General features: G+C 39.9%; 1 long non-coding RNA gene across 1 annotated transcript; it reads right to left on the bottom strand.

Annotated features, from left to right (window-relative positions):
• Positions 1 to 1,476: 1,476 nt before the first annotated feature.
• On the bottom strand, positions 1,477 to 6,727 carry LOC120796918. Its single transcript, XR_005708441.1, has 4 exons — positions 6,684 to 6,727; positions 4,260 to 4,358; positions 3,650 to 3,729; positions 1,477 to 1,666 (listed from the first exon to the last, which is right to left on the bottom strand). It is a non-coding gene; the product is annotated as an uncharacterized LOC120796918 (long non-coding RNA).
• Positions 6,728 to 12,743: the final 6,016 nt, after the last annotated feature.

Consider the following 12,743-nt stretch of genomic DNA (forward strand, 5'->3'; position numbering starts at 1 on the left):
CTCCTCTTCCCAGTTCCTCAGAAAAAAACAGCCAATGAAAATAAGCTCAACTGTGCAATTTAGAGGGCCTTATAAATCAATCCTAGTGAGTACACATATTTCTGTGTGGGGAGAATTTATATGTTTAATTACTGAGCACAGGTGCCAGGCTCTGGCTTAACTCATTACAGTAAGATATATGAATGGCAGCAAGAGCCCGCATAGCACAGGACAAAAGGGAGGACAAAGTAATTAGCCAGCTCTTATTTAATGGGACCCTTCCTCAAGTCGTTCCCAGCTCCTGTCGCGCCTCCTCGTCCATGTGCTTCAATTCAGAAGTAATTTCATAAAGGACCACTGGTGGCAGGTAGTACAGCAGCAATTACACTGGCGGGGAATGGAATCGGTTGGGATTGAAAATGAAGTGTTTAACACTATGTAATGTTTAATTGACCATCTTTTCTTACCTCAACACCACCCCTCCCTCCCTCTCTTTCATTTGGGATGGATTTTCCCAGAGAGATGGAGAACCAAACACTGGGATTCCCAGCTGAGAGGGACTGTGCTGCAAATGCCTTTGGCCACAGAGTGGTCGAAGTTGGTTTTGGCTGAATGTGTATTAGCCAAAGCATGAGTTATCCTCCTATGGCCTGTGAGTGGACTTGGCGGTAGATTCAGCTTTGGCTATGCTGAGCCTGCGTGTGTATGTGTGTGTGTGTGTGTGTGTGTGTGTGTGTGTGTGTGTGTGTGTGTGTGTGTGTGTGTGTGTGTGTGTGTGTGTGTGTGTGTTTAGCCTGGTGGCACTTGCACTGTGTACAAAGGATAGTAGAGACGCTGGCCACTGCACAGCTGGTCCGTGCCATCTTACCTCAAGGACACTGGACTTGTGCCAGGCAGTGCTGTGCCAAAGGAAGGCACTGACCACCCAGAGGAGAGTCGGCTCTGTTTCAGTAACATCTACGGTATGAGTGTGTGCCTCAGTATATGTCCATAGGGAATGGATATATATATATTCATTAAAAATAAATCACAAGTATCTGTGGTACTGGCTACACACTCAGCAGCTAACAGTATATGATCAAGGAACAAGTTTACTCGATGCTTCTTCAGGCTTTATGAAAAGGTTTAAATATGTGAAAACTGTTTTTGTTTTAATTAGTGATAGCAGACAGCTGTTTAAAAGAGGCTTGATGTCAGACATTCATTAGTGATCAGTGCAATAAAAACTATTAGAAAAATACCCCGGAGCAACACACACTAGAAATAGTTGTGAAAATTAATTAATCAAAAAAAGAAGAAGAAGAAGAAAAATAATAATAAAGAACAAAACAAAAAATAATGCATGCATAACATTAAAATTAAAATCAAATAAAAAATTTAAAAATACATAAGATAAAACAGACAAATGTGAAGAATAAAAAGAAGATTAAAAAAATAATAATTATTATATAAACCCAATCACATTCTGATCATTTCTTTGTTGTATTGGTTGTATTAGTATGGACTGGTACTACTGAGTTCTGACGTACAGGTCTGCAAAATACGAAGACTCGTTAAGCTCCATCGCTAACTCCCCCAATAGCAGATATCACCAGCAGATATCGCCACTCTGTAACTCCTCGGCACGACGAGTAGACAAAGGGTTTCTGTAGTTCTGACAACTCCGGCAGGATGGTAGATCTTCTCTCTAGCAAACATGTCCCATCAACAAATAACACTGATCAGCTTTATAGATATGTACCAGGACATTAAGTATTTGGATCAATTGGCTGGTTGAAAAAGGTGTGCCATATTTAGTAGGCTACAGATGTCATTTCAGTGTGTTAAATAACCTAATATTTAATCAACTTTTAGGTAAATAAATGTAACAGATCGAACTCAGAAGTGGCAGATACCTATTGGTAATTATTGAGATCAAGGCCAAAAAATGAATGCAATAAAAAATAATAATAATGAAAAAGTAATATAACAATGAAATTGAAAAATGAATACTTATAAGTAAATAATGAAATAAATACATGGAATGGAAAAATAAGATAAAATAAATAAAATAATAGAATTTTTTTTAAGAAAGAAAGAACAAAACAATAAAATTTACATAAAAATAACTTGAAATAAAAAAAATACAAAGTAATAAAACTATAACAATTGAAAAAACAGACACATGCAACGTAATGTTACCAAAAACTAGCCCTCATCTTCTCCCCTGCTACAGACACTGTCCATCAGCACCATACATAGGTGGATTCTCAATGAAAAACACAAGGCCCCATCAAAAATGCTGGCTATCAAAAAACCTCAATTATAGAGCATCAGCGATCTAAAATAGCTGCTTTTATTACCTATGTGGAGATAGAAACAAATGCTGAATAACAAATGTTAACAATGGGTATGTTAAAGGTAGGGATATAATCCAACCCAGGCCTCATCTCCTACTCTAGCCAGTGAACAGCAAAGCAAAGCCACGGACGACAGGCTTAGATTCTCATTCTCACTCTGTCCACACACACACACACACACACATGCACACACACAAACACACACCAGTCATGTCGAGTCAGTCCAGCCATCCTGGGGGCGTTGTTGGCCAGGGTATCCCTCACTGGACATCACTTGGCTGCTCCTGACCCCTGTATACTCGCCATCTGGCCACAGGCTTCTAGCAACTGTGTGTGTATGTGTGTGAGGGCATGTCTCTGGCACATGCCCACTCCGAGTTTATAGCTTTTGACTTGTCTGTTGAGGGGATGTGTTTGGCTCCTATTTACACATATAAACATTAGAGTTTGTAGCCGAGGGCCAGTTTGGCCTCACCAGTTATGTTTAACAGGCCAACATTTGTTGAATTAAAACACCTGATGTTCTCAATCTGTCTCAGATCCAGTTACAGCCACTGTCCTTTGGCAGCCTGGAGGTAGACAGTATGTGGATAGTAGCATTGAAGTGAGAGTACTACACTGAGTGCATTTATGAAAACAAGCAAATGCTGCTCAAAGTACTTAATAATCAACTCCATGATTGGGAAAATTCCATTACCCAGCTCAGGGAACATCCACATTAAGATGGCTTAAACTAAAAACACATTGGTTTTCTCTGCTGTCTTCGCCTTTCATTCACACCAAAAACTGAGCTTTCAAAACTTTCTCCAGAGTGGATAAAATTGAGAATGCTGGACTTTTAGTTAGGGCAAGAAAAACGGAGTTTTGGAAAACAATATCATATACCGGCAGAAAATAACTTCCTGTTTCCTCCAAATCTCTGTGATTGCTCATTTTAAATGTCAATATAGATGATCACACAATACAGGTTTTGTCATACAGGCAGTGTCTGTCCCACTCCTCACCAGGTATCAGCTGTGGTATTTTATTGTTTCCCGACCAAAAAAGGAGGAATAATTAGAAAACACATCTAAAGTCATCCATTGCACAAAGCTGTCAAGGTTTTGACTTACTTAAACTGGGAATAATTTGCCATGAATTCTAGGTAAATGGAGACTTTTTACAAACTAAAACCCAAGGCTGACCGAGCAACTGTGTCAGACTGCACATTTCTTTTCACCCCAGCAGAAAATGTTTGTATTCAACAGTTACAAGAACATTTTACTGAAAAAAAAAATCAGTGTATCATTACAAAATCTTTAAATAGCATAAAATCTCAGTAGAGTGCAGACCTGTTGCAGTGGTGAGCTGCTGTGGCTTCTTAAGTTGGCACGGCGCAGTACTTCTCGTCAGTCAGGCTCAGGGTAGTTTCCTTGGACAAATGAAAACAACTCCTCATCGGTGTTGGTCAGTAACACATTACTTAGTAACACATAATTGTTAATTCTCTTAATGTTCCAAACCCAGTTCCTTAGCCTGGTTTGTCTGAAAAAAAAAAAAAAGTTTGTGCGAATGGTTCAGACCAGAAATATGAATTTATTGTTTGCTCCACATTTCATCTCTTGAAAATCTCATCACACCAGGGATGTGAAGGAAGTAAATAAGAGTTTGTCGACTTCTGATCATGCAAAGGCCATTATGCAGACTAGAAACATAAAAATATATTATGTTACAGTCATCGATCAGAATAAAAGTTTAGTAAAACAGCTAAAAGCAGGTCATATTGACTAATAACAGTGGTACTGTATCATGTTCACCATTGGCAGGGTGACAGATAAAGTAATGGAAACAAAGTAGTGAATCGGGCGATGCTGGTAACAAACTTTGAATGTCAGCGAGCTTGACGGCCACCGGTTCAGAGAGACAGAGAGAGATGGAGGCAGATTTGGCATGAACCCCTACCTGGTTGAGAGCGGCTGGCACTCTTCCAGCGTGCCACCCGTGCTGTCATCTCTCCTCCCAGTCATCCCGCCCAAGCTCCGTGCCCCATTTACACTCACCCTGGGGACAACACCAGAAAAGCACAAGGAAGCGACAAGAGGAGGACTAGTCACTAATCAGGTCGTCACCGGATCAAACAAAGGAGGGGAAGGCCACTTAATGCTGTAAGTCAGTGCCAGGTGGTAACATACTTCCTCCTGTTATAAACACTTACAAGTTACCATTTGAACCTCAGAGAAAATAATGCAATTTTTGGAACAATTATTTAAATTTAGTTTGAATCTCGTCTAAACAACAGACTTAAGCTGAATAGAATCAAAGCCTGCCTGTTCTATTTCCCTCAGAATAAGTGCCCGTCCCCTCGGTTTATGACAAAATGAATCAACTTTCATGGGAAATAACAGCTTTGTTTCCATTAAACTGCTTTACAAGTCTTAAGCTGAAAATTTGCAAAATAAAATGTGAAATAGTGCATGTTGCTTTCAACTACATTTATGTAGACATATTCAAAAGGACAGTAAGTCTGATACTTAATTGTTGCTTCCCATCGCAGTTTGCTTTGTTTGCTTTGTCTACAGTAGAAAAAGAAAAAGCAGGTGCCTTGAAATAATGGTGTATTAAACTTTCATCAGCCTATACTACATCATCTCTTTTTCAATATATCGACTTTTCTAGCTCAGTCTAAAAATTATAAATATGTGTAAATATTTATTTTTTTTTCAGCCAAGAAAATATAAAAGATGCATACAGAAGCATAGCAGGTGATGGTCTTGTTTATCAGAGTTTATCAAGTTTTTTAAAGGAAAAGAAGTAGTATAACAAATAAAGGTCCATGGTAATAAAAGGTCCGGGACAAAATTGTTTTTAACTGCTTTTAACTTTTAACTAACTATATAATCAATGAGCACTTTGTTAACACCTGTACACCTACATATTCATGCAATTATCCAATCAGCCAATCATGTGGCAGCAGTTCAATGCATAAAATCACACAGATACAGGTCAGGAGCTTCAATTAATGTTCACATCAGACATTGACTAAACTTTGACCATGGCATGATTGTTGGTGCCAGATAGACTAGTTTAAGTAGTTCGGAAACTGCTGATCCCCTGGGATTTTCCCACACAACAGTCACTATAATTTACTCAGAATGGTGCCAAAAATAAAAACATATCCAGTGAGCCGCAGTTCTGCAGATGGAAACGTCTTGTTGAAGAGAGAGTTCAGACAAAAACAGCCAGACTGGTAGGGGTTGACAACAATAACTCAGATAATCACTGCTAACAACTTTGGTGAGCAGAAAAGCATCTCAAAACGAACAGCAGATCCAACCTTGAGGCAGATGGGCTACAACAGCAGAAGACCACGTCAGGTTCCACTCCTGGCAGCCAAGAACAGAAATCTGAGGCTGCAGTGGGCACAGGCTCACAAAACTGGTCAGTTGAAGACTGGAAAAATGAAGCCTGGTCAGACGAATCTAAAGGCTGCAGGTGGTGGTGTAATGGTGTAGGGAATGTCTTCCTGGCACACTTTGTGCCCTTTAATACCAATCAATTATCGTTTGAATGCAACAGCTTATCCAAGTATTGTTACTGACCATGTGCATCTCTTTATGGCCACAATTTACCATCTTCTAATGGCTACTTCCAGCATGATAATTCAACCTGTCACAAAGCAAAAGTCATCTCAAACTGGTTTCATGAGCATGACAGTGAGTTCAGTGAACTTCAGTGGCCTCCCCAGTCACCAATAGAATCCAATAGAACACCTTTGGGATGTGGTAGAACAGGAAATTGGCATCTAGAATGTTCAGCTGACAAATCAGCAGAAATTATATGATGTAATCATGTCAAGATGGACCAGAATCTCAAAGGAATGTTTCCAAAATCTTTGGAATCCATGGCAAGAAGAACTGAAGCTGTTTTGGGAGCAAAAGGGAGATCCTACCCAATGTTATTATGGTGTTCCTATAAAAGTGCTTGGTGAGTATATTACCTTGTTTAAAAATAACATTGAAACACTATTCTGAAGCAACAGAGGACCATGTCACATGGTTAGCCTGTGCCCTATAAAGTAAGATGCTAACTCACATGCACACACGCTACAGAGCCACTTCTTTTAATAATTACATCAAGCCGGCTCGGAGGTGTCGGTGTTATATTGTTAGCAAAGCATGATTTCACATTGTCATCATTGCTCCTCTTTGTTAATGTCTAGAGGCCCGCGGACAAAAGCGTTATTTTTTTTTCTATTGTGTGTCATACTGTAACACAGCACACAGAATGTATTTTTAAATAAGAAGTCTTTCTGCTAAACAGTCTTTCTGCTAAACATTTCTATTTGTTGTTCAAAGTGTTTAGCAAGCAAAACCAATTGTTTGTTACCTGTTTATCCTCAGCTTTACTTGTGCACCTTTGTTTAGACCCAGAACTGCTGAAACTGTACAAGGATGTGTCATTGGCTTAAGAAAAGGGGTTCGCGGTGGAAGGCACCAAATATGGTAGAGTTGGAGGGGTGCTGATTTGTTTTTCAATAAGCAATGCTATTTTAAATTGCCTTTTTGAATAAGTACTTTCCTAAAATGTGTTTTAGTATGTTTTGTAATGCAATTGTAAATGTTTGGATATTGTGTGGACCAGGTGTTAATCTGCTGCGGGATAATTGATAATCAAACACTAATCAATGTCTCTCAGTAGGACGTAGTTGATATAAAGGAAGCAGCTGGAGTCCCTAGGAGTTCAGTTGTTATCATACCTTGAAACAGAGACAAGCAGGCAAATAAAGTTGCAAAGGCCCAGAGGTAAAGGGGATTTGCGTAATTCAGAGCTGTCTCTTCTTTGTTTTTCAGTGTTTTGCATTTAGTTATTTTTTCTGTTTTCACTTTTCTTTCTTCAGTTATTTATTTATTTATTTTGCCAGCCCTACACTGTACATATTTTTGCACAGGATTGTCGGTTTCCACTCATAAATAAACACACTTGGATGCATAACTGGGCTTTGTCTCAGTTTGTGTGCCTTAGCCACTTGGCCATCCTTAAAGAACATTTTCCACCTTGGATTTGTGTAGAAATCCACGCTTTGGAACAGTTCCATCAGGAAATGGGAATACGAAACATAAAAACATGAGTAGAAGAAGAAAAGAAGAACAAATTTGATGCAATAAAATTAACTGAAGAAGACGCAAAATGTAATACTGATGCGTTGTGAATTTAGCATTAACGCATTCTTTTAACCCACAAGCAAACTTTGGTCCACCTTTGCACCAGTCATAACAAGCCCAACATTGTTCAAACACAATGATCTTAAAATCTGGTAGAGATCCCAAAGTTTCCATACATAATATTAACCATCAAACAATGTGGCAGGAGGAGGAGCAATGAATTCCCAAAACTAATCTAGCATAATCAGGGCACTGCCCCAGTGTCCTAAGCCCATCTACACACACATATACACACCAGAATGCTTCTGCCTACCAATAACCCCCAGTGTGTGGGTGGTGGTGTTCCCATGACCCACTTAACACATTTGGGTCAGTTGTATTCAACCACCAAATCTCACACACACACACACACACACACACACACACACATACACACATGCCCAGCCATGTACAATAAGACAAACTAACACACACACACAGGTTCAGATAAGGCAGATGGCTTTGAGTTTCTTTTGACACTACTCATGAGGTATATCGAATATATAAAAAAAATTATGGCTGACCAACACTCATTACTGAGAAAAAGTACAGATGTGGCTGAAAGTGTTGGCAACCTTCCACCTAAAAAATAAAAATGTGATTTTATCTGAAATAACTTGAAACTGAACAGAGTTATTGGCATCCACTCTTCCTTCTCTCTCCTCTATTCCATATGTAATCGAACAGACATGTTGTATTCAGTGTAAGTTCTCATTTTAAATAATACAGCAAATAAAAATGGCCTGGGCAGAAATACTGGGACCCTCAACTTAATTTTTTGTAATATTTTGTAGCACACCCTTTTGAGGCAATCAAGCACTGTCTGTAGGTTTTAGTAACAATGACTTCTACACTTCTCAGATGGTAGCTTGGCCTGCTCTTCTTGAGCCGACAACTCCAGTTCTCTAAGGTTTGATCGGTGCCTGCTCACAGCTGCAAATTTCAGCTCTTTCCATAGACATTCAGTTGGAATAAGATCAAGTATCATAGCAGGCCACTTCACACAGGTCCAATTTTTTCTTCTCATCCATTCTTGGCTGCTTTTAGATGTACGTTTTGGATCATTATCCTGTTAGAGGAGCCATGACCTGCGACTGAAACAGAGCTCTGTGTCACGGGCGAGTATGTTTCGCTCCAGAATACCTTGATAATCTTCTGATTTCACTGTTCCCTACACTGAGCCAAGGCACCCCGTGTCAGATGCAGCAAAACAACCCCATAACATAGCTGACTCTCCTTCATGTTTAACAGTAGGGATGGTGTTATTTTCTTTGAGAAGCTTCTAATTTTGTTTCTTCTGTCCAAACGACATTGTCCCAGAGGCATTGTGGCCTTATTAACATGCATTTTGTTTTGACGTTTTCCTTGGTTATTTTCCCACTATTCAAACTGTCCTTCTGTTCAATCTGGGGTCAATGTTCCTCTTGCGGCTGCATCCAGGAAGGTTGGCTACGGTCCCATGGACCTTAAACTTCCTAATAATATTAGCAGCTGTGGTCACAGGAACATCAAACTGCTTGGAGATGATCTTGTAGCCTTAACCATACCAAGCCAAAATGTTCTTCCTTATCTCCTTAGACAACCCTCTTATTTTCTTTTCAGTCGTTTGGCCTATTTAAATAGAAAAAAGAAAGAACCTGTGATACTAACTGAAGATAATAGTCTGCTTGAAATATCACTACAATCCTCTCATTTATCACCACTTCTAAGTGGTACGAATCATTTTGTCCAGGCCATTTTAGAATCAGAAATAAGTAATTCAGCTCTTTTCACAGCTCCTTTGTTTCATTCTATGGCAAACCAAAGGCATGATAAAAGAGATTTTTAATTTCAAGCCTTTCCAGGAAAAATAGAGAGTTGTTTCTATGAGGTGTAAGGATACCAACACTTTCAGCCACGTCTGTACATGCTGCTGTGTTCTATCCACATCTCAACATCCAGAGTTCACCAGTAATTGTTTTTTCTGAGTATTTACCCTGGTTGAAATACCATCAGACTCTTCTAAAGGCCCAGCTCAAGCAGGAGCAGGCACTGAATGCACGGCCCCACTTCACTGTATATAAAGAGCACTGTGAGACAAACACCTTGGAGAGCCAAAAGGTTGTCTCGCTAGTTGTTACGCTGGATGTAAACTAGCAAGTTTTCTTGGCGCGATGGTGCCTTTTTGCAGAGGCAGGAAGTGAGAAAAGGGCACATGAAGAGAGTGGTTAGGCTCTTTAAACGCAGGGGTAGTACTGCCTGTATCGCTTCCAAAAATAAAAATGAAAAAATGGAGAAAAAAAAAAAAACTTTTGAAGTGTGTTTGTGTTTGAGGCGAGGGAGCAAAGGTGTGCTTTTGCGTTTGAGGCAAAAGGCAGGAGTATCTTCTGTATGTGTTGTGTGTGTGTGTGTGTGTGTGTGTGTGTGTGTGTGTGTGTGTGTGTGTGTGTGTGTGTGTGTGTGTGTGCTTAGAAGTCCCTCTTGCCAGTTTTAAAAAAAACATCCGTAGCCCAGGTAAATGGCATGCTGTCCTCTGTACATGCCCGGTGGCTTTCTCTTTCTCTTCACAGGGAAGAGTTCAGAGGGCCAGTTAGCACCATTCACAGCAGACCCCGAGGCTTTACTGAAACACAAACTCTCACACACACACACACACACACACACACACACACACACACACAAACACACACACACACTGATATTCATGCACAGAGATTTCTTTAAGCACACATGAGGCCACAAACGCATTCACAGATGATCAGCGGCTCTTGTAAATTCATGCAGCAGCAGCAGTTGTATGTACATACACACACATGTGCACACACACATCTGTACACACACAGTTGGCCCATGGCTACAGTGTTAAAACGGGCGTGATATTGAAATCCAGCAGTAGGGAGAACAGTGGGTTTTGCTGAGGTCCAAAGCAGGTTATTGATCAAGGCTAGTTTGCTGTGAAAACTCTGCCTGTGGCCAAAGGCCATTCACACCAGAGGTGTGTGTGTGTGTGTACGTATGTGTGTGTGTGTGTGTGTGTGTGTGTGTGTGTGTGTGTGTGTGTGTGTGTGTGTGTGTGTGTGTGTATATATGTGTGTGTGTGTGTGTGTGTGCGCACGTGTGCGTAGGTAAATTTTGTGTACGGACACAGGAGGGCAGATAACAGAGTGAGAACATCTGTAGGTAAACGTGTGTGTGTTTGAGTGTATTTTTGCACTTAAATGTATTGAAAGTTTATGCAACAGTGCTGCTGTGCTGCATATAAGATTAACCAACACACAGTGAACACCAAACAGTCAGATGAAAGCTACTATGTATGTGTAACTACAGTATGTATACTGTGTGTGTGTGTGCGTGTGTGTGTGTGTGTGTGTGCGTGTGTGTGTGTGTGTGTGTGTTTGTCTGTGTGTGTGTCCGTGTGTGTGTGTGTGTGTGTATATACACAGTATATATGTTTATATAGATATTAACACTGTCTCCTAAAAGTTACTAAACTAAACAAGTGAACTGCAAAAACAAAAATGTATTTTAAACTTAATTATGACCAGATTATGTTTTCTATAAAAAATAATGAGGAAATGTTGTCAGCAACATTAGCAAGTTGTTTGATAACACAGATTATGCATTTGTTTCCCAACAAAATATCCAATCTTGCAGTACAAGATCCATTTGGAGTTACTACAGCATTATTAAACTTTTTCACAGTTATGTTTAGGCACTCACAGCACTTGGTTAAGGTTTGGGAAAGAATGTGGTCTGGTGAAATACAGATATACATTCATTTATCCATATATCCGTCCATATGTCTGTACATCTGTACGTCCACCCGTCCCATTCAGCGTGAGCACGATATCTCAGGAATGCAAACCAAATGTGAATTTCTTCAAAATTTGGCACTGATTACATTTTGGTGGTCAAAGGTCAAGGGCCTTCGGGCCTCACATCTGTCCCTTTCTGGTGAACGCGATATATCAGGAATGCCTGGAAGGGATTTCATTACATCTGGTAGAAACATCCACTTGAACTGAAGGATGAACTGATTAGAATGTGGTGGTCAAAAGTCAAGGTAAATGTGACCCCACAAAACATGTTTCTGGTCATAGCTCAAGAACTGATACGTAAATTATGACAAAATACACTTAATTACTTCTATTTAAATTCCTTCAAAGTCTTCACCACATGTTTTTGGATTGTCCATCCATACATACAGTGGGGTCCAAAAGTCAGAGATTGGGCTCAGCCTTTTGGACCACACTGTATGCACGTCCATAAATTATGACCCCCTCCACCTCTCTCATTCCTCTTGCTGAACAATAATCAATATTCAGATCTAAATGTAGACCATTTATCAAAGCATGCCAGAAGTTAGTAATCCGTTGCTACACCTGGAGACTCTGGGCCTAATTTAACTGTGCGTTTATCATTAAACAGCTGTTTATATGACCACATTAATACATGCTATTTTTGATTCTACTGTATCTCATGTCATAAATTATCAGATCATATCGTAAAATGTGACACAACAGTGTTTGCACTGTTATGCATTTCACTGCGTAAGCGAATTTATGTATTCATTCAAAAACAAATACAAGTCATACAAATCGTGTAAGCTGACTTTGTCCACAACGTCTGAATATTTAGATATATATTACAAATGCATCAAACATCTTGGGAATTTAGTTTTGTATGGAACACGCGAAGGAATATACCCAGTCTGTATTGTTTTGATTTCTTCTTCTTCTTGTGATAATTTCCGGCAGACTATGCACAGAAAGTGCATTGCTGCCTCCCCCCAGTTAAAAACAACAACGCATTTGGTCTTTTCAAACGGCATTGATGTATGTGTTTATTTTTCTAATTGAGCTGGGAGGTGAGATCTGATCACAAGAGGTCACTCAACACGCGTGTGAAGACACATTCTAATGCCAGGTGTGAACTGACTTTCCATTTCAATTCAATTCAAATTTATTTATATAGCGCTAAATCATAACAGAGGTTATCTCAAGGCAGTTTTCATGTAGAGCAGGTCTAGACCATACTCTTTAAAGTTATATTTACAGAAACCCCCAACACTCCCACATGAGCAAGCAGCGGCAAGGAAAAGCTCCCTTATCACAGGTAGAAACCTTGACCAGAACCCGGCTCATGGTGGGCGGCCGTCTGCCCCGACCGGCTGGGTTGAGAGAGAGAGAGAGAGAAAGAGAGAGAGAGAGATGGGGGCAGAAATGAGAGATGGGGTGGGGGGACATAGCACAGTAGAGGTATAACA

The sequence above is a fragment of the Xiphias gladius genome, chromosome 11 (assembly GCF_016859285.1).
Source record: "Xiphias gladius isolate SHS-SW01 ecotype Sanya breed wild chromosome 11, ASM1685928v1, whole genome shotgun sequence".
NCBI classification, from domain to species: Eukaryota; Metazoa; Chordata; class Actinopteri; order Istiophoriformes; family Xiphiidae; genus Xiphias; species Xiphias gladius.